Source organism: Centruroides vittatus, unplaced genomic scaffold (genome assembly GCF_030686945.1).
Source record: "Centruroides vittatus isolate TY-2023 unplaced genomic scaffold, ASM3068694v2 contig_628, whole genome shotgun sequence".
Taxonomy (NCBI): domain Eukaryota; kingdom Metazoa; phylum Arthropoda; class Arachnida; order Scorpiones; family Buthidae; genus Centruroides; species Centruroides vittatus.
The window spans coordinates 5,945,530-5,970,061 of NW_027122385.1; the positions used below are offsets into that span (position 1 = coordinate 5,945,530).

Consider the following 24,532-nt stretch of genomic DNA (forward strand, 5'->3'; position numbering starts at 1 on the left):
AATATGATTGATTAATGTAAAACATGTTTTTAGAAAATAATTAACAGTGTTGAAGTGTAAGAAAATCTAGAATTTTTAATTTCTTTTAATTGTTCTTTTAATGATAAGAAATGAAGTTTTAATTGTTTAAGAGTGTCTTTGTTATTTAGATAAGAATATTTTTCTACTTCTTAGAATCTCTAGAACGTTTGGATAATCGATAAGAAGATAAATTATATTGGGTAATTAGCTAAGATTTTCTGCATCTTTCAAAGTATTACGCATCTACAGGGAATAAAACGTATAATATAGGCATAAACCTTGAACTAGTATGAGATTTTTATGTTTAAATTCAAGAAAAATGTTGTCTTGAATGATATTTTTAGCATTAACAAACTTAAATAAGGAGATCCAAACTGGAATTATTCTAATTTTAAATTTATTGTAAATGCCCCATTGCTCTAACACTGATTTTTACTAAATTTAAAACTTAATTTTAATCATTTTCTTATTAAATTTTATCTTTATACATTTAAGAAAATGATTAAATCAATTTAATAATTTATAAATTTTATTTTTAAGTAAAGCTGTAAAGCTGTCACGTTATAATGATCAATATATACATTATAAATACATATATTTATCACTCTCGATCATAATTAACTTTGGTTAATTAACAGTAATTTTAAAATTTCTCAAAATTATCTCTCATGCGATAATTTTAGATATTAAGGCAAGGTAAATAAATATATTAAGAAGAGATTTATAACACGAAATTTTCGTTAATTATATAAAACGACTTTTATGTAGTTAAGGCTATTCCTCTGTAAATTTATTTATAGAAACACGCTGTAAAGTTTAAAGAATGTTTAATTGATAATGATTAAAGTGTTAAAAGATAAGACAAAATTATAATTAGAATATTAATTTTAAATTACGTCTTATCACATTTAGAAAACCTCAAATTACTTGACTATTATTACCTTTTTTGTCTCCTTGTGTTTTTCTTTCAGTTTTCAATACTCGCCGCGAGATGGCGTGATGGTAGAGTTGTTCGTAATTACCTTCAAGCACGCAACCTAGCGATAATTAAAAGAAGAAAGGGTTTTTTCAAGGAAAATTACAGCATTAATGATCATGTCGAAGCGGAAAAAAATTGCTGCGATGCATAAAAAAATTATTCAATTTACAAGAAATTTATACTCTCATTTTTTATGGGTTACATTTTACGATAGAAATTCCCATGTTTGTGTTTGATTTAGCTCTTTAAACATAAAAACCAATGAACCAATGCAATATCTACACGGTAATTTATGACAATTATTACATTTTTATATTAAAAATATATATATTTTTTGCTGCGAATAATCCAAATGAATCCAGGAGGTGGCGACAGGAGGGTATTTTTATCCTGGGTATTTTTATTCTGTTTTACAAACATAATCTTTATCATTTTAAAATTACGGTTTCTTCTAAGTGGTAAACAGCTATGTAAGCAAACCAACAGTATACTTCGTTTCATATGAAACGAAATATACCATTGGTTTGCTTACTAATTTCCGATTATTCGGGCTAATTAGTGCACCTGTGTGCACAGAAAACACGGATAATCCAAGTTAAGTAACAAAACCAATGGTACACTTAGTTGCTCGCCACTTAGAAGCATCCATTGCTTATATTTTTTATATTTTTAATCATTATCATTTGATTTTATTCCATTTTTATCTTCTTTAAAGGTTGCATACTTTATTTTAAGTAATCATTAAAGCGATAAAACAGTTTTATTACACGAATTAAAAATTGCCTCCAGAAATTTGCTTGTGGATCCATTAAATTAACTTTTAGTTTTCATTTTCAATGGATTTATCTGATTTTATAGCATGTAACTATAACAATTTTACAACTAAAATGTTAAAAACATTGCCCACTTTTTTCTCCCTTTAATTCCAAATTTTGTTGGCAGTCGCTTCATCAGTTACTAATTATAACGAATCAATTTACAATAAAGATATTTTATGAATGATTTAAAATTTATATTCTAAACCCTTTAAAACATTAATATATATAAGTAAAAGTAAAATACAGGCAAACCTCGATATATCGCTTCCCATTATAACGCCACCCTCATATAGCGCTAGAGAATACGAAACAGAGAATGTTTAATCCTTTCATTCTTAAACTTCAAATTTGTATTTAAACCTCATTGTCTTATATAATTCTTATTGTTTAAAGTTTCTCGGTTTAGTGCCACATTCGAATTTAGTGATAGTTTGGAAGACGAAAAATCCTGGCGCTATATCGAGGTTTTTCAGGTATTTTAAGTGTAAATCTTTTAAATCGTTCCTACAAGTAAGAAAACCATTAGCAATGGCAAAATTTACAAGAAGCTTCTATTTAAATTTATAATTGTTTAAAACAAGATAAAAATTCTTCAAAATTTGAATTAATTAAGCCATTACTTTCTCAAAATTCTGAATTTTAATATATCTGTCATCGTAATAAAATATTATACTCTGCTATAAATAGACTTTTCGGTCTTTCACCCTTAGCTTAAAGTGTCGTGTGAAGTATTCAAGTTTCTCTTATGAAAATAATAATAATAATAATAATAATAACAACTAGTGACGTAGCTCGCGATCTACTGGTTGGTAAATACCAGTTGCATGCTTATATTATCTTACTTTCCCGTCTGTTACATATAACAGAGAGAAAGTATAGCGATCAGTTAAAAAATCACGCCTTGGATTTAAAAATTTTTGGATTCAGAGCACCTTAAAACGTCCAGAAATGCAAAAACGCTGGGGATTTTTGCTGTGTTTATGTTAGTATGTATGGGGGCGCGCGATTTTGTTCACCCTCTTTGAAGCTTAATAAAGCCTGTGTCTTTTGTCAGAATTTCTAAAATTTTGCAGGGAGATTTGTGTATTAGGGGCATTGATTCTATTAAATTTTGGTGGTTAAAGGTCGAAAAGGTAAAGAAATAGAGGATGTCAAATGAACACTTGTTATTAGGCTGTAATTTTCAAAACCTGTAGACATATTGGTGTTCTTCTTTCTGTTTGTTTGTCCTTTCTTAATATCAATAATGGGGTTTAATAGATGAATGTCGATACTAGGGGTGAAAAGGTTAGGGGCATGATTAGCTGTATATGAATTTCCGGTTTGGAACAGAAGTCACGTTATTTTAATTCAAAATTTTCGACTAAACACAGACAGGCATGACTCTATAGTTAACAGAAAAAGTATGATGTATAGGGCAAGACACTACTAAAATTGACGGCATTGTGACGATTTCACGATTAAATGATTGCTCATTAGCGTTTAAAATATTATTTTGTTTATAAAACTCATCTCTACCTTAAAATTTAAGCTTTTTGTTATTTTATAATAATTAGTAAAAATAAAAACATTTAAAAAAATAAAATTTGTAACAGATGGCGCAACACACAATTTTAACTTTGTTGCCGAAAAAGTTAAGCAACTCGTTGCTTGATTTTTCATACGTTAAGTTATTACGTATATAAAAGTAAGAATATCTGCTACATAAATGCAAATCACGATCAAATTTCGTACACATATCATGTGTTGTAAGCTTTCTAGGGGATTAAAATTACCGATTACTTTCACTATCATACAATCTACAAGACAATAAACATTAAATAAATGAATGAAAATATATATAAAATGTTGAAAGAATATGAAATAATCTCGAAATGTAAGAAATTATAGAAAGTAAGCAAAATCTTTTTTTTTTTTTTTTTTGAGAGGAAATAAAATATTGAAATATATATATATATATATATATATATATTTATTATAATTTTTAGAAAAGTTTGCAAACTTATCCAAGTCTTTCAGTTAGAATTGCTAGAAGAAGATTAATAATATTTTAGTGGTGTATACAGTCTTCTATTGCAGAAATGATTTATAAGGAAAGAATAAAGTAATACTACAGTTTTACGACCTTCTTTACTTTTCCTAACTCATACTCACACGTCAAAGTGACGTCAATAATAGGCAGTGAATTTCTCTGACGTATTATTTCTCTGCCCTTTTTAAGCAATTTGTTTAAATTATGAGAAGGCCGAACGCATAAACATGCGTACTAATTAACAAGAAGTGTACATCATTTTAAACCTACCACCTATTATATCTATCACCTTACCTACACATTGTACCTACTTACATTTACGCTTTCTTACCATAACTGGCTCCTTAACTACCTACTTTATACCTTATCCACCTACCTGCTACATACCTACCTTTGTATCTTTCTTACCCACCTACTTTTACCTATCTAGCTTTAAACCTTTCTTATTCACCAACCTGTTTACCTACCTACTTTATATCTTTCTTACCTATTTATTTACCTACCTACTTTATATCTTTCTTACCTATTTATTTACCTACCTACTTTATATCTTTCTTATTTATTTATTTGCCTACCTACTTTATATCTTTCTTACGTATTTATTTATCACCTTTCTTATCCACCTACCTGCTACATACCTACCTTTATACCTACTTACCTCGTCTATCAAGCTTATACATTAAATATAAGAAACAAATTTAATTATTCTTTGTAAACGAATGATTGATCTACTTTTAATTTTCATTTTTCTAACAAAAATCATTTTTCGATTCGTCATAAAATGATTTCATTATAAGAGAAAATGATATAAAAGGAAAGTTTTGAGATAAAAGCAGTGATAAATATTTCTAGAAATCACAGTTTCTCTGATGATCGCCTTTACAAAAATCATGATTGATCGTTTAATTCGCTGAAGGTTAGAGAAGGTCGATTTAACACAACAGATAAAATTTGCATAAGTGAAATCTAGCTGATTTATTTAAGAGTTTATTCATTTAAATTGTATTTTCTCTATTTTCTTCAATATTTAAGATAAGAACCACCTTAAAATATTCTTTAATAGAGCCGATAAATATATAAATACCACCAATACTTATTTTTTTTAAAGGTTTATATCTTTAAATAGAATTAAAAAAATAATTAATTATTTAAATAAAGGGTGGTCCAAAAATTAATTAACAAATTGTAAAAAATCAATTACTCAGTTATTTTGTAATTAATTATATTAAAGGTACCAAAACTGGTACAATTCTGTATTATTTCAATGTATAAACAGAAATTAATAATAATGTTATTAAATAAAATAAAATTTAAAATTTTGAAGCACTTTTGGAAAGTTTTAAATATATTTTTTAAATGAAAAGTTATTATAATTGATGTCATTTTAATTTTTTTTTTCGAAATACGATTGTTAAGTCTTTGAACGATCGTTATTATTAATATATATTTTAAACGTCAGCTACACCAATTATACATGACAGGAAAGATTATTCATTTCATTCATAATTGTTATAATTTTGCCTACTCTGCTTTTGTCATCACGTTAAATAATTATTTTCTTTTCTCTTTGGAAACTATTCGAAAATTAAAAATAAAAATAAAATAAAAATTGAAGCAACCATGCAAGATTTGATAAGAATTCTTCAAAGAAAGGAATGAAAAGATCATAATAATTCTTTTGGAAAAACTTTTTAAAATAAAAAAAATAATAAAAAAATATACATATAATACTTTCCTTTTTAATTCTTCCCGAATTAAATCCTTTTAATTCTTATTTTAATGAAATTTTCGGAGAGATTTTTACTTTTGATCCGTTTATAAATTTTTCCAGATTATTTTGCTTTTATGTAAGTTTTAAAATTTTAATATATATAAAAGAATTTTTTACCTCTATTTTTGTTGATTTTCTTTATTCCAAAGTTAAAATTATAAAATTTATTATTATTATTATTTGTTTTAACTAATGTAAAATGTACAATAAAATGTAAATTAAATCTGCAAACGTTTTAAAATTAGGAGGTTAAAGTTCGAATTTCTAAGATGGAAGGGGCGAAAGTTTTTTAAATTAGAAGGTGTTAAAGTTAGAAGTTTTAAGTTAAAATCCGTGTCTATTTTGCAAATATTATGTCACTATTTCTCATAAAAGTAAACAAATCTATCAATGTGACGCAGTTTCAGCTACAAAACCAATCCTATAGCCGGAAATGAGTTACACGCGAAGAAAGATAGTATAGAGATGAAGGAAATAACATCCAACCACGACGAAAACTTCAAGATTTTCTTTACAGATCTCTTAACGGAAATTATATCTTTTAGCGTGTGGAATGTAACAAGCGTACTAAATAACCTGTATGTAAGCTAAGAAGTGTTAGAAATATATTTTTCTTATATAAAATACACGATACTTTATCTATAATTCATAAGAGAAAACACCTAAAAAATTCCACCATTTAATTAAAAATTAGACGTGTGTGTATACAGGAGAGCAATTCAGTTTTTAATCAGAAATTTAAAAAATTAATATAAAAAATATTTGATGAGCAAAACAATAGACTTTTCAAGTATTAAAAACTTGAAGACTTAATGTTTTTTATGTATGAAAAATCATTTCGTGGAGTTTGTTCGGTGTGTCTGCAAGATCGAACATCATCTTGCAGACACACAAGGGCGTATCCAGTTGAAATCATACAAGTTCTATCTTCACTTATGAACTATAAAATTGATTAAAATACTAAAATGTCACTTTAGCCACATTTAATTTTATATTATATATTATTAGTTATAAATCTAATTGCTTTGATGATCATTTAAATTATATACTAGTAATCATATGATTAAACTATCAATTCCTCCGAATTAAACGTGTATATAGCTTGAACGAATGTGATCAATTTCAATCATGTGTTAATATATATATATATATATTTATATATACATACAGTAGGTTACTGTATACTGGTTCAGATGATTAAAATCTTACTGGAGGTATTTAAGCTTAATAATTACGGATACGGATATTTATAATAATCTAAAATTAAATTTTAATGATTGGTAATATTGATCTACATCTGTTTTGAAGGTGTAAGTATCAAAGAATATATTTTACTGTAAGTTACGTATAAAAGTTTTAAAGTAGATGTTACTATAAATCTCTTAAAAATCTCTCTCTCTGGTATAATAAAAAATAATCTTATACCAGAAATAAACCGTATAAAATATAAACAACTGTCAAGAAACGCCATCTGAATTAATATTATTCTATAGCAAAACCTGTCTAGAACGGACCCTCTACAAAACGGAAGGCTGACTCGGAACGGAAGATGTTAAATATAAAATTATACTACAAGATAGAAACCTGTCTAATGCGAAAACGGAAGACATTTTTATATATAGAATGCGTAATAGAACCTGTGTAAAGCGGAATTTTTGGCGTAGAAGCTGGTAAGTTATAATTAAAGTATATTTGATGGGGGTATTAAGTTTATACATAGATATATGCACTATAAACGTGTCTTTCAATCTTTTAGCGTAAAACAGTATCGAGCATTTAAAAAGCTGAAGCATAAACTTCTATAAAGCGGAAACCTGCGAAAATCGAAAATATCCGGTTCCGTCGTAAACAGGTTTTTACTGTATTACAGTAAAGGTAACGATTTTCTTCGAAGAGAAAACGTTTCCTGGGCCAAATCTTATTAAGAAACTTAGCTCAATTTGCATAAGTAACTAAAGTTAAGTAGATAATAAAACTTATTTAGAATAAAACATGATTAAACAAAGAATCAACGAATAAATTTTAAAATGTAAAAAGTACATAAAATTCCTCAGCAAAACTTAATTATTCTATTGCTTTTGTATCTGCATAATAATAAAATTAGCTAAAGAGGAAAAAATGTAAATTTTTACAACTCTTTTTTTCTCTCCCTGATTTTTCTCTCTTATTTTTAGTTGCAAATATATAAATTTTCTTTGATAAATCAAGATTTAAGATGGAGATTAAACAATAAAGAATCTTCGACACCTTCTCGTCTTTGTATATTGAGAGGCGGAAGAGGAGACAGGATGGAGAGACACAGGCATTACTCACAGGTATAGATGCCAATAAAACATTGAGAAGTGAAGTAAATATTATGATTTTTATATTTATACAATGCTTGAATGTTATAAATATTTATTATTTTTCTTACAGAAATATTTATAGTTTATTTTTCTAAAGGTTCGTATCATTATAAATTTATAAAGGAAATTTTATCCCAGTATAGACAGAACTTAATTACTGCACTGTAAATAAAATATTTAGGAACTTTGTATTAAAGGGGATTTTCTTCCATCAATTTTTATTTCTTTTAAATGTTTAATTTTCTTCAATTTGCATGATTATGAGAGCAATTATATGTAATCAAGCTATATTATTGTGCAAAGAAATTCCCTCTTCTCTAACTCTCTTTCAACCTTGTTAATTATACTTGTTTTTTATGTTTTGTTGATTCTAAGAAAGAGAATAACAGAAAAATTTCAAAAAGAAATTACAATGGCTTCTTCTTCTTCTTCTTTTTATACATTTTACAAAATTTATATCGTGAAATTTTCGTTTTTTTTCCGTCTTAATAAATAATATTTTAACTGGGTTTTTTACAAGTTTCATTCGCGATATCCAGGATTAAATTCTGTTGTAAAATATATATATTTTTGTAGGATTATATCGTATAAATTTCATATTTTTTAAGATTCTGTAACAAAATATTATATATAAAAATATGTAATTTTTCATTTTAAATCATTTTAAAATATATTTTTTATATAATAAATATATATAGAAAGGAGTAATCTAACACACTTTCTTGTAAAATTGAATTATTTTAGCACGAATTAATTTATAAATGTATTTATATTAATTTCTATAAATATTATACAGTTTTATTCAAACCTACCTCACGTCTTCATCTTTACCTTATTCAAACCTTCATCTCCATCTTCATTTTTAAGGAAGATACAGAAGACGAAAATGACCTTTCTCTTGAATTCACGGTATACAAAAATAATAATTAAAAACAATATAATACAAAATAACAAATAAAAATATAAAATAGTACAATATAAATAAATAAGTAATAAAAAATAAAGTACAAAATAAAATATAGAAGAATAAATAATGGCAGAGTTATTTAATAAGATCCATAACTTGTATATAAAATCAAGTACAGTGAAACATGTATAAACCGGACTCGTACGTACCATATATTTCCGGTTTGGCAAGTTTCCGTCTTATTAAGGTTCTGTTTTGGACCGGTTTTACTGTATATATATTATTAAATTTAATTTAAGGTTTATCTGATTTACTTAATTTCGTAACGTCTGCTAACAGTACGCGACATAAAAACGTCCTTCTACATATAAAAATACAATAAAATTATATAAAATATAAAGAAATACAAGTGCTTACACTTAAGAACATAAATTATGCATAATATTCTAATATAATTTAATTTTTCCATGAAAAAATCCTTGACTTCTACGCTGTCAGGAAGCTTGGAAAGAGGGAAAGGGGAGGAAAAATGAAATTCTATAACTTATATAATATTTAAGGTATATATTTATATTGTTTTCAGATACTTTTCAATATTTTCTCGACCATAGATGACTTCTAAATGTTTTTATAACATTTTTTCCATTTATATTTTTTGGGTTTCTGAGCATCAATTTTATTCCGGACGAAAAGACTAAAATAAAGTTTTCAGCACGAAAAAATTTCATATGAGTAAAAAATAAATCAATAGTAAAAAATTTATAACACACACTTACATGCAATATATAAATTTTTATGGAAAAATATAGTTATTTTTCATTTCTATATAAATAACTCACATTAAGTTTCAATTAATTTTTAAACGGTTACTTTTTATTCGTTATTTTATCGTGTGTTATACGTAACAGAATGAAAAGTACGGCGATCAGTCAAAAAATGACCCCCTTACTCAAGGTTTTTACATTTTTAGACCCAGGGGACCTCGAAATGTGCAGAAATGAAAAATTATTGTGGGGTTTCTGTATGTATGGATGCTACTGCGTGTTTGGGGGGCACTGTTTTGTCTACGCAATTTAAAGCATAATAACTGCCGTACCTTTTGTCCAAAATTTCTGAAATTTAGCAGGGAGGTTTGTTTATTAGGGAAATTAACACTACTAAATTTTTAAGGTTAAAGGTCAAGTGGATGAGGAGATAGAAAAAATCGTGTGTTATATCTGGAGTTGGGTCAAACTTAATGAAGATTTTTACTCATTATTAGCATTTAAAATTTTTTTTTTATAATTGTCATATCTACCCTCAGAATTAACCTTTCTGTCAGTTTATAATAATAATATAAAAAGTTGTTTTTTTAACAAAACCTTATAACAGATGGCATTACATACAGTTTTAAAACTTTTGCCGGAAAAGTTACTCAACTCGTTGCTGAATTTTTGATTGAAAGGTTATTTGTGTATGTTGAAAGCTACGTTTTCCATTAGGAAATAAATAATATATATTGTGAAAAATAAAGTTTATTATTACAGTATATACATTATTTCTTATATATTCTACTCATCGCAATTCCTTTCTTGTTGTACACTCTGTGAGAGGGGAAAATATTCTATATTCTTTTAAAGTTTTCTTTGCCGCTGTATAAAATAAGATGTATAAGACGAATATTTTGAATATTTCAGAACCCATGCTTGCTTATATAACACAATAAATGTATTTTTATTTCTGCTCAATACAACTTTAAAATTTAGTGTAAAAAATGCCACGTTCTCTTCAACTAAATTTATCTCCTTACAGTATTATAATGCATGAAAACATGCTAAATATAAAAGTCATTTTGCATTTTTGGGCTGCAATTTTTGAAAACAGAAGACAAATTTCCACTGGTGTCCATCTGTTTAGCTGTCTGTCATTCAATCTCGAGAACATGGTTTCATAGATGTACATTAAGAAGATGTAGAAAGCTTTGGAAAAGTGGGTCCCGATTAACTATATATCCTCTTCCTGTTTATAGCAGAAGTTTCGTTTTTTTAATGAAAACTTTTCCCCTGAATGGTGTTATATAGACAACCGCATAACTTCCTTGTTATCAGGAAATGTACGATTTACAGAGGCAAGACACTTTTAAAATTGAGAGCATTGTGACAAAACTTTCAGCCTAGCTTTCTAACTACGTTATAGTTAAATACTTATAAAATATTGTATTTTATTTCAATATTTTGCTTTATTAACTAATAAAATCGCATAATTATATAATATACATATATATTTGTATGTTTTTTCCATGTTTACTTTTCATTAAAAAGTAGATTTGCTTAGCATTTTTTTGAGCATTAATAATTCACAAAATGTAAATATTTTCCCGCATTCTGTAAATATTAAATGTTATTTTTAGTAGAAATAGATAAAAGAAAATTTAAAATGTTATAACAAACAGTAAACAGCAATATAAATGTAAAACTCCTAGTTGTTTGAACTGTTTTCAATGTAATACTTTAACCGTCATTCCCAGAAAGAATTGGCATTTGTACGTTTATTACTAGAAGTAACTGAAAATCCAGCAGTTGTAACTACCAGAAATGGATTAGTAATGGTGATTCTAGAATGAACTGACGCAATAGGACAATTATTTCTTGAAGGAACTAGAATAATAACAGTTATTACTTGTTGAAATGGATTAGTAACGGCGATTCTGGAAGGAGGTGACGTAGTAAAGACAGTTTTTCTTTTTTTTGGATGAAACTTAGAATAAAATGAATTGTTCCATTATTAATTGTAGAAATAACCTTAAAGATTCCTTATATAAATTATTGTATTCCTTATTATATAAACTGATATACTAACAGACATTTATAGAAATAATTGGTTGAATTAAATTGGATATGGCCATGCAACAAATGGGCGATGTGCCTTACGAGATGACTTTCTATAGAAATTTGTGCCCTATTTAGATGGTTATATGGAAATTAGGTCCTACTTATATGTTATATGAAAATCGGCACTCTATTCAGGTGTTTTTATAACAATGTGGGTCTTATTTAGGTGTTTCTATGAGAATTATGGCAGCATTTAGGTGTTATTAACTGACCATTGTCTAGATAAAACTGTAATTGATGTTATACATAGGAATTGCACTAGTAACAGCTACTTTTAAACAATTAAAAATCAGTAGCATAATCGGGGAGTTCTGCCCCGGTTACGCTATGACATAATCCACATTGCTACAGTGTTAGTGGTTACATCCACAGTGGTACAGGGGTAAATGCACATACGCACGTTTTAATTCAGCCTTCCTAATATTAAATTCTGGTTACGCTACTAACTGAAGAAGTAACATTTCCTAAAAGGAATGTTAAACTTAATTTATATTAAAAGAGCAATTGTTTATTTTGACATCGTCACAATGTCTGCTTTCAAATTTTCGTCACAATGCTCTCAATTTTAGTTGTGTCGTGCCCCTGTACATCATACTTTTCTGTTAACAATAGAGTCATGCCGGTAATCTAACTCCGTTCACGAGAAAATTTTTGAATTGAAATGACGTGACTCCCGGTCCAAACTGGAAGTTCCTGTATAGTAAATTTGGACCTCCTGCTACTATGCTTTTCATAAATGTTCACGACGTTCATCTGTCTAACTCCGTTCTCGAGATTAAGAAGGACACACAGACAGCCTCCATTTGGAATTTATAGGTCTGCAATTTTTAAAAATTTTAGCCAATATATACAGTCAAACCTGTAAAGAACGACCACCGACAAAAAGATAAAAAATGACTGCTGTTTAGAGGTGGCCGTTATAGAAGGTTCGACTTGTATATTTTTTATACTTCATAAATATATATTTGATTTTTATAATTTATTATATTCCAGTTATATAAATGTTTAAATAAAATATAAATAAATACGATAAAAATAAATGAAATATTTTAATAATTTATCTGCAGCTGATATATTTAACAATTAATCAAACTAATAATATATTTATTATTAATTAACGATAAATTTAATGTTACTAAATATACTATTAATACTAATTAACAATTTAAATTTATGTTATTAATTTACTGTGAAAAATATAATTTCTAAAAGTAAATCGAATGTATAATTTTATTCTTAATAATAATTAATTAATTAATTCAAGTTAATAAACAGTAAATAAGATTATAAAATCGTGTATATACAATTAGTTAAGTATCAATATCAAATAATTAAATTTTTCCTGAAGAATTTTCAAGTCTAAGGCCTAAACTAGTTAAAATTTGATGCTCTGTATGTCTGAAATATATATATATATTCTACAGCAAATAGTAGTCCCCTCTACATAATTTTAGAACGTTATAAACAAATAGCTATTAATTATTTATAAATTTTGGCATAGGCTACAATTTCAACGGGTAAAATTACCTTATTTTTTCCAAATTCGGGCCCCAGACCCAAGAAACTAGGCCTGTGCCTCACGTGTCTACGGGAAATCCAGCACAGGTCTAAACACACCGATGTGTCTAGGGCTTTTAATAGCTGGGGAGAAGCCACAGCAACTTTACCAACTCCCCAACATATAAAACACCATTAAAAATTGCATATCGTTTTATATAAATAATAAAATTTGGCAACAAATAAACATTTCTTTTTTTCCATTTACAAGAAATGAGGCCAACTTAAAATGCCAAATAGTCCGGCTAGTCGCACGTGACAGGGTTTTGTTATAACGTAAATAATAGTATAATATTAATTAACAGGGTATAAATAATAGAAAATTACGAATATTTATATTATTTTTAGCGTAAGAATTGATATTTAATAGGTTTTAAAAGAAGTTGGGTGAATACAAGTCGATAGCAGTTGAGCGCAAGCGCTTGTTGTAACACAGATTCGATAGCAGCTTGTAGATTGTAGTCTACATCAGTATACTGGCTACACTGGTACAGAACGGTTGTGTTGAAGTTAATCAGTGTAATTGCTTGTTTGACAAATAGGCAAAGTGAAAAAAAAGGTAAGTAATTCTCCTTCTAATTAAAAGCAAGCCTTAAATTAAACGTTCGTTAAGTTAATTTATAAAAGTATAAGTTAAAAAGCGTTCTTTTTGACCCTCTCCACACCTTTCAACTTTGTAAAAATTGCAAATTAATTAGAAAATAATTAAAAATTTCCGTTTTAGACAGGTGTTTTCAACGTAGAAAATCGCTCCCGTTTAGCCAGGTTTTTTTTGTATTCGGGTTCCGTTTTAGACGGGTTTCGCTGTAATTATAAAGGATTTTGAGATATTTTAACAAGCATTTTTTGCAAATTTTTTGTTAGTTTTTTAAGGATTTATGTAAAATAACGTTTGCTAATATTAAAAAATTCCTTTAATATTTGTAACTATGGAAAAAGTATTTATATCTTAGCAACGGTAATTTAAGAAAAATGCACTTAAAAGTAACGTTATCGACGTTAAAACTACAAAATATAACCTTATAAATTGTTTGCTCGCGTACTTAAAGCAAACAATATAACATTTAATTGTCCAATTGTGCCCCTGTTGCGGTTGTTATAGTGTGGTGTATGGAATTATTCAGCATAATTTACCATAATATATACTTTATATCTAGTACATTGCTGGTATCTTACTGTCTGAATTTTTCATCCAAAGTCGTGAAGAAGCAATCGTGATGAGAAAACAAACGAGCGAAAGCCATTACGATACAGCAAATGTTACTGAAAACCATCTGTTTAGCAGTTAGATGAATGGTTAGTACAAAAGAAACCAGTGTTCTAAACCAGTTAATATACACCTGTAAGTGATCAGTACAGTAATTAATATTTCATAAAACTGCTAATGTTCATTGTAGTAATTTGCGTGTTTAATGACGTTTAAAGTATTGTTATTTTTTAAATTTAAAAATACAAGTTTTGTGTAGATTATATGTGAATTTTTTTGGCATTTTTTAAGGAGATTTTATTTAGGAAAAACTTTACTTTTTTAAGTTTATTCATAAATTTAAGCTTTCATACAATCTTTTATATAGAAGGTCGTGTAATCTTGTACTTAATATATCTTTACAAAGTTTATTTTTACGATGGAAGGCCCAAAAATATTAATTTTTAATACAAATTTTTAGGATATTTCTGCAAGCAGTTTTTACAGGGATTCCTTCGATTTACAAGGGTGTAAATAAAATAAAACTATTTTAGTTTTGTTTAATAGATTATACACTGCAAATATTACACTAAAGCATGCCTTTTATATTGAATAGGAAACAAGCAACACTGTAAAGTAATAATCCTTCGTTGCAGGACGTGAGCCGCTTCTATAAAGAATCTTTAGCATTACACGAGTATTAAAGATTACTGTAGTGTACTTTTTTTTTTAAACTTTTCGCTTTATTGAGTTGAGTGAGAAACATATAAGCCTACTAAATTATTTAAAAATTACTTTATTTTAAAGGTAACCCCCTCCTTCTTTCTCGACTTTAACTTTACATAAATAATTTATTTACAGTAGATAAGATAATGTTGTTTTGGATGCTGGACTTTTCCCTGGTATTAAAGAAACGTTTATTCTCTATTTGTTCTCTGTACAGGGGAGAAAAATGTCAATTCTTCTACTTCACTTTCCTGCACAAAGAGGTCGATATGTTTCATTTATGTACTTAATTTTATATGAAAGTTACTTAATGAGTACAGCTCTTTGCGCTTTGTATAAAACAGTAAAGGTGTGTAAAGCTGCTGATGTGTTTTCGGAGTGCCACTTCCAGATTTTCTTTGTAAGTAAGCTTTAATGTTTCGAATGCTCTTCGGAAAAGTGTTATTTCTACCATAGTGTGGGATTTATTTTATTGTTGTATTATCAAAATGGCACCCCTTGTCATTTCGTCCATTTGCTCACCCATCTCAGACCCCATAAATTACGCTCTTTTGCCTTTAAAATCTCTGGTTATCTTTATACTTAGTGACATTTCTACGTTTTTTTCTAATGGCACGGATATGTGTGTCTGTGTGTTGAACTTTCAGAAATTCTTTCAGAAATTTTTACTATAGACCCAATCTATAAAACGTTGATGTAAATTTCCTGTATACACTACTGAATATTTGATCAGGCATTCAAAATTCTTTTTATAATGTATTTATATTGTGAGTGATGACTCTTATAACATTCTTTTGTACGGAAATTTGTTGGATTATATAAAGTAATTTACATATATTTATAAAGTTCTGAATAAATTAATAACGTTTATATAAGTTTATATAATTAACTCTTGTAACTTTAATCAACGTTATTTTAACTTAAGGATACGAAATTAAATTTAAATACCGTACTTTTATGGCACAGTAACACGTAACACAAGTAAAATTGTACTTCTCCTGATAAATAATTTAATTCGGTTTCGGTAGCAATACACGGAATTCCTTAGAATTAAACGATATTTTTCCAACAAAATAATATTCTCGGCTTAGTAGAATAGATAAATTTATTCTAAACATGCCATACGTTGCGTGAATGTCAGCTGTAGAAAATGGAAACATATTCACAATTATAGAAAGTAATAAAAGGCATCAAAGACTTACATAAAAAATAAAAGACTTCGTTCAGCATTTTTCACCAATTCTATAACGTTAGAACATCAGCAAAATGTACGTAAAAGTCCGTGAGGATTTTTACTTTCGGCACTTTTGATCACGCAATATAGAGGTTAGCTTGATAAAACAGTGATTCCTGTTGTTTCTGATTAATTCTTTGTTGCTTTTTTTCAACCATTTAAAACTGTCAGTACATTTATCTTGTATTAAAATATTATATTCTGCTCTTTTGGGATTTGCTGCCTACGTCTTTCTTTTCAATTTATTTGAATGACATCTTTTGATCATTCACTTCAAAGTTGCTTATGTTTAATTAATCTTATTAATGTAAATTACGAGACATTACGTTAACGATGTATTTTTATTTCGATCTTTTATTTCTTATACAGTAATTACTACGTGAGCATTTAAAACAGTAATTATTTTTAATATTATAAACTTTCCTCTTCATCTATTCTCATAATAAAAAATTATATTTATTGCTAAATAAATCGATTTATGCAAAAAAATCACTTTCTAAATTTAAATAATCAAAAAAATTGCTCAGTTTCAACTTTTAAATATTTTTATATTGTTATGTAATCAATACGTCATAAATATTTACTCCATTTCAATTTTTATAACAGCTTTCAGATATTCATTGTTGAATCATATTGTGACGTAAGAGAAAAGCTTTACGATTTTCACTTTCAATATTGATAGACTTTATTGTTACGTCATAACTGAATAGTATTCGAAAATATTCTTTAATTTTTAAATAATAAACGTAGAAATATTCGATTTCGGTGCATAAATTATAATTATAATTACGTAATAATAAAAAATTTTCTATTTCAAATTACTTTTAAAATATTTTTCATTTTTTAATTGTTACAATTAATTATTACGTCATAAACAAAGACTACACGATTTTATTTTTTAAAAAATGTTTCAATTTCTGTATTATTAAAGTAATGGAAAAAATATTTATATTATAAATATTATAAGCATGCGTCACTTAATTGTGATGTAATAACCAAAGATGACGAATGCTTAATTGTGACGTAATAATCAAGCGTACAAAACATACATCATAATTATTGCGTCACAATCAAAACTTATAAAATTATATAAATGTGACGTAATAATCAGGCTCAATAATTAGAAAGTGAAGCATTTTTTAATTGTTAAATTTAATTATTACCACACAATTGAATTTACAATATTATAAAAATTTCACTTTCAACAATTGTTAGATTCGATTATTTCGTAAGAAATAAAAATGATTAAATGATTATTTTTTAAATGTTATTTTCAATTTTAAATTTAATTAACTTTTATGTAAATTAAATTAATTTTAACATTGTTTAAATTATCGTAAACATTTCTTATTTGAATACGATTATTTGCGTAATAAAAATAAGTAAAAAAATGCCGAAAGAAGTTATGTTACTTTCCCGGCAAAAACGTTAAAATTGAGTGTCATCTGTTACGAAATTTTATTGCAAAATCTTCTTATATTACTGTATTAATTATTACAATAACAGAAAGTTTAATTTTTGGAGGATAGAGTTTTATAAAAGAAATTGTACCTTACTTGTGATACAACACACGGCTCCCTTTATCTCTCCATTTATTTGACTTTTAACTTCCAAAATTTAATAGCGTCGGTCCTCCTAACACATAAACCTCCGTACAAAATTTCAAAAATTTTTGACAAAAGGCACAGGAGTTATTAAGCGTTAAAGTGGGGGAACAAAACCGTGCCCCCTCATATATATGCAGTAACATCTATACATACGGGAAATACCCCAAAATTTCTTGTATTTGTGGACGTTTTATGGTCCCCCAAGTCCAAAAATGAACAAATCTTCGGGTGATATTTTTGACAGATCACCATACTTCCCTTCTGTTACATATAACAGAGGAGAAGTAAAGTCAAGTAAATTATTGAGAGAAATTTATTTAATATTTCACTTAGATTTTTTATTTATTAATTTTGAAAAATTGTAATTAAAAGAAAATTATACATAATTAATTAAATGATTTAAAATAATTATTATTTAGATTTAAGTATAATGATGCAGTCATTTATAAATTATCCCACTAAATTTCTTTCGATAATTTAATTTATTATTATAAGAAAATAAATAATCATCATTATTAATAATTTATTTTCTTCTCTTAGAAAATTAATGTGTTTATCTGGAAACTGTAAACAATTATTTAAATTGTAGCCGTTGTTCTTTAGATATTTATATGACTGTAAGTACAATGGAACCTCGATATAACGCCGTTCTCGATACATTAAATACAGGGCACTTCAGTCTCTGTGAGTTATTTAAATGTACGACTTTGTATTGTTAATGACATAGTGCCATATCACGTGACTTTCTCACTCCCCTTACTCGAATTTGTTTGTAGACCTCATTAGTGTGTTTATAATTCTCGTTGTGGTTCTTCCGTGTACCGCAACACTCAACTTAGTGCCATGTTTGAAAGACTAACAGAAGAGTGGCGTTAAATCGAAGTTTGACTACATTAGCAATATTGTAAGAGAGAAAGCGATTTTTAATTGAAATTTGTAGATTTTTTAAACGTTTGAATTTCGTATTCTTAGAGGTACTGCACATTCTGTAGGTCTGTCCACATCAGTTTATCTGTCGTTATTTAGAGGTTTATATGCATTTTAAAGAGAAAAAATGTCATCGATCGTTATTTCGAAGTTATTTTGTACGCATTTCCGAAAAAATTGACAGCCATTTAGAGGTGGCCGCCGTCGGGAGATTGGACTTCATATCAACTCGAGTAAATTTAATACACTTAAGTTAATCTGTTTCATGCCTCTTAAAGTGTAAAACTAACCAGATGAACACTATAGATAAACAACAATTTATTATCAAAGAATGCACACGAGATGGTGTTTTACGACTCTTTACATCTTTTGTTCTACTTGATAAAGAACATTTATTTAGTGATTTATCTTCTAATTTTATACAAAGATTTATCAGATCTAATAAACCTCATTTATTAGTCAATGTGATAATTGCTAACTTCGAATTACTTCTGTATGTGCTAATTAAAGCGCATTAACTGTCACAATTTAACAGGGATCGATACAATCGAAGGTCACTCTTCCATTTTTTTTCTTCTTCACCTCTATTAAGAAGTGACTAAAATTAATCTATCTCCGGTGTTTAGAAGTTAAAAAAATGGCAGGGGGGAGACTTAATGAATGTTACTTGATACCACTCGAATTCTACATCAGTAACTTCAATAATAGGGGTATTTTAAAACGTTTTATCGATTCATAATTCGTTTATTAATAAAGATCGATACAGAAACTTGCATCGAATGCTAAAAAATCATTGGATACTCCTGGAAAATTCAAGTTTCTGACGTAAAATGAGTAATTTAATTCTTGGTTTGCCCGTTTATAGCTCCCAATTCTGTAATTTACAGCGCTGATGAAGTACAGCATTAATACTTCGCTTCAATTCAACTCTTTAAACAATATTTTATATAATATATATAATTTTATCGATGTAAAATGTTAATGTATGTTAATATATATATATATATACTATATATATAATATCTTTCATTAATCTTATGTGAAAGGTTACAGGTCTACGAGTTGCGTAACTTTCCCGGAAATAAAGTTAAAATTGTGCGTGGAGCCATCTGTTATGAGATTTTATTTAAAAAATGGCAAAGAGCTTAATTTTGAGGGTAGAGATGAGTTTTATAAGAAGTTGTAAATGATAATGATAATGATAACCAGTAAATTTTTCATTAAGTCTTACCCCACTCAAAATATATAATAACCCCCCCCCCTGTATTTTCCCACCGCTTGACCTTTAACTTCCAAAATTAAATGGCATCAATGCCCCTAATATGCAAATCTCCCTGAAAAATTTCGGAAATTTTCGACAAAGTTATTAAGCATTAAGCTTTGAATTGTGTGAACAAAATCGCGCCCTCTGCCCATCCATACATACAGGAAAACCTTCGAAAAATACTGGAAAACTTCCAACATTTTTGCATTTTTCAACGTTTGAAGATGCCCGAGTCTAAAAATTAAAATTTTCGGGGGTCATTTTTTCATCAATTGCCATACTTCCCTTTGTTATATATAGCAACCAGAAATGTAAAAGGGTTTAAGAGAAAAACTGCAAACACTCTTTTGCTGTTTCTTTCGTTTATTTTCTATTGAAAAACAATAAAAATAACAAAAATCTTCTGTATTTAGTTTATTTTATTGTTGGTCTAATTGATTTATTTTGATAAACGCCAACAATTCAAATTGTTTTCGTTTTATCGATTGTAAATTGACCTTTGACTAGAGAAAAGTTATTGAATTTTGTATTGTATACAGCGCTTCCAATACGATATTTATGTACTTAAGAAAATTAAAAGTTTTATTTTTAATTTTTTAACATTTGTTTAGCTCGTAATTTAGGATTATTTTTGACGTATCTATACTCTACGTAGCATTTAAGAAGATTTTCAAGTTCGTATGTTCGTCACGTATAGGTGTATGTATAAACATACATTCGTGATACAGTATTTATTTATTCTAGCTGGCCGTTTTAAACGATTGAGGAATAATTTAAACCTGAAAAAAGTTAAATAAATAAAGAGAGATGTTAACGATATCGGTATAAAAGTTTACTTTAAAACGTTTATAATAAAGACAGCAACAAAGTCTGTAGAAAAATCTGTAGTTTATAACAAAGAAAATATCGGTAGAAAATCTGTACTCTATAACAAAGACAGCAACAGTGTATCTGTAGACAATTACAATACAGTAATAATTGCGAGATATCCAAATATACGCAAAGGATATTAAGAGATTTAGCAAGATAATGGGTCAATGGGGGACTGGAAGTTGGCCTGCGTCGTATAAATGAAGCCAGCTCTAAGAGTTGGCTTTATGTCAACTCTCGCATCTTTCCATTATGTTTCAGCTTTAGTTAGTTAGTTGAACATTGGCAGATAGTTTAAATCCAAGGTTTACATTGCTTTCATTCTAGCAAACTATCTATATGTAATCCCTCAGTGGTCTCGAGATAGCGAAAAGTAGTTTCGTATAATCTAGAGGATTCTCGTGTAATCGGACAGACTTTCACGTATCTAATCTTGCTTCTAGATATATAATGCTTTATCTTTATCATGATATATCTTGAAAGGGAGCTGTATTTGTTTATGTATGTATGTATCTATGAATAAACTTCATTAATCAATGCGTAGATCATGTACGAATACTGAAAAATATGATAAACTAATGCTCATGCCCGGGATTTTGAGGGGACGGAATTGGTGAGGTTGGGTTGGGAGAGGGCGATAAAAACAATAGTCTTATTAACTAAACTGTACATCAATTAACCTAAATATTTACAATAATAAAGCTGAAATACACATACAAAAATTCCTGGTCCATAAGTTAAGAGGGGAAGTCTTTAGGGTGGTTGGGGTGGAACAGACAGTATTTCATGATAAATTTGGTGAGAACATGATGAACAGTACAAGAGCCTTTACCTGACCAATGTAATAAATCAAGAGAGGATGGGTTAAGTGTAGTTGGGGTGGGGGATGTCCACAGTAAGGTGTCAAAGAATATTCATCCAAATTTGGTGTTTATACCTTCAACGGTATAGAACTGTTTACCTAACATAAATATATACTTATTTTGCCTTTTATATTAAATATATATATATATAGTTAAAAATATGTATTCCCATGCTTTGATCAGCTGCAATATAAAGCCTCTCGTTATGCCTCATACTTTTAAATGTACTATTATTTGGTGGAGAGAAAGTACCTTTCGTAACGAATCTAAGTCCAGTTTTGTGCTTCGATAATAGAAATTGGTTCATATACTGTCGATAAGCTGAAATTTCATACAAAACTTTTATGTAGTAGATAAAATGCTTCATATCTGTACCATTTTCTTAGATTCGAGATAGTAAACTTGACTTAATTCCATTAGAGTAATGCCTTTAAGTCATTAGTAGTAGGTCTTTATTTTATCACCGCTTTTCACTACGTTAAAAGTGAGTTGTCAATTAAGAAAAGGTTGGAAAACATCCCACTAAATGATCTTACCATGTCAGATGTCATCTTCTAAGTACAGAACTGGGCAGAGATAAGTCATCTTCTATGTTAGAGAATGTAGAACATTCTCTAACTTGCAAGATGACTTATCTCTGCCACATTAATAGGAGTTTGTGAAGCGATGCGTTACTGTAACATATCAAAGGGACCTTTTATTATTGAACTCTACATCCTGTTACAATCGATTGATCGGCATACAGACTTGGCCGATTTAAGAAAGGATAGACAACTACCTTCATAGATATTGGAAGAAATACCTTTCCGGGTTGCAGAAAATTTCCCTCTCAGTTCCCTAGAAAAGGGAAATTAAGAGCGTATGACAGTGAATTAATTCCTTCCCCTTATAAGACAAAGAATTTAATTATAATTACGGTTTGAAATCCCTTTATATTACTAAAAGTAAATGAATTTAATTGATGTTAAAATATTTTAAAACTTGATCTCCTCCTAAACTTATTTTTCTTCACTTGTATCGTAAAACAATGATAATCGACTTTTCCACTGCAGAAAATTGTAGTTAAATTTAGCAGAAAAATAATTTATTTAATGAAATTTTCACATAATTACAAGTACTTGGAGTCGAATAAAATAACTTTAAAATAATTACAAATTAAGAGAATTCGTTTTATAAAAGAATTCTTGCATTTTTGAAATTTCTCTTTAAGTCAAGGAAACTTGAAATGGCAAAAGAAAAATTAACTTTCGATATTACTATTTTTGACATTTATACAAAGAAAAAGCGTTAGAGTAATTGATTTTTCCGTTCGATTGTTATAGTCTTAAGTAACGGTGATGTTTCTCTTTTCTCTTCAAAAATATCAGTTTAATATTTTCATTTTTTCAAGAAATTTTTTAAAATTAACTCACAAAATATCAACTTTCATCAAATTTAAGACTTCATCTCGACTTTAAAACGATATTTTCGGGGAAAATTGAATTAAAATTACAAAAAAGAGCTTTAAAAGAATTTATTGAACAATAAAATACATCAAAAATACGTTTAAAATAAAATATAATTATCAGTAAAACCGTATAAACAGGAATTTTTACAAAATTTTCACTGTATAAACATTACAGACTGTTCATAATACACCCAATTTAAGAAACCAAGTTTAGAATTTGGGCCTGAAGTTATAGTAATGATATATTGTGACTTTTTCACATTATCAGATAATATTAAATTTAAAAGCGTGATTCCTAAGCTGTAGAATTGTAAGAGGTCCTAAGATATAACTCGTTGAGCTGCAATTTTCGAATTGCAGATTAAACATTCCCACTGTCTGACTTTCGTTAATCTCTAGAACGAAAATCAGACCAAGTTTTTCATCAAGGCCCCCTCTAAGTTTTTCATATCTGGTCTTGATTTTCATCTATTTAACTCAGATAGATGAAAATCGAGACCAGATATGGGGATGGCTTAGAGGCTGGGGCCCTGAATAACTTTATATAAACCTGATCTTAACCGAAAATAACGTACTTTAATTCGAAATTTTCTTGAGAACAGAGTTAGATAAATAACCGGCATGGCCCAATTATTATCAGGAGAAGTATTATCAGGACAAAATAGTATTAAAATCCAGACCAGATATGGAAAGCTTAGTTTAAATTGTTATCGGGTGAAGTATGATGGCTAGGGACGAGACAATACTAAAATCCAGACCAGATATGGAAAGCTTAGTTTAAATTGTTATTAGGTGAAGTATGATGTCCAGGGACGAGACAATACTAAAATCCAGACCAGATATGGAAAGCTTAGTTTAAATTGTTATTAGGTGAAGTATGATGTCCAGGGACGAGACAATACTAAAATCCAGACCAGATATGGAAAGCTTAGTTTAAATTGTTATTAGGTGAAGTATGATGTCCAGGGACGAGACAATACTAAAATCCAGACCAGATATGGAAAGCTTAGTTTAAATTGTTATCAGGTGAAGTATGATGTCCAGGGACGAGACAATGCTAAAATCTAAACCAGATATGGAAAGCTAAGTTCAAATGTACAAAATATGA

At 28.1% G+C, this 24,532-nt stretch overlaps 1 protein-coding gene across 2 annotated transcripts in view; it reads left to right on the plus strand.

The window, feature by feature from the left end:
* LOC136979581 (calcitonin gene-related peptide type 1 receptor-like) overlaps window positions 1-24,532 on the plus strand; it is a 54,999-nt gene that overhangs the window by 3,884 nt on the left and 26,583 nt on the right. The window contains exon 1 of one of the 2 annotated variants that reach the window (XM_067275601.1): window positions 13,741-13,859. The exons of the other annotated variant lie outside the window; for it this stretch is intronic. The gene's annotated coding sequence lies outside the window, so the exon portion shown is untranslated. Of the gene's footprint in view, window positions 1-13,740; window positions 13,860-24,532 lie in introns of those variants that run through there. 2 annotated transcript variants of the gene reach the window in all.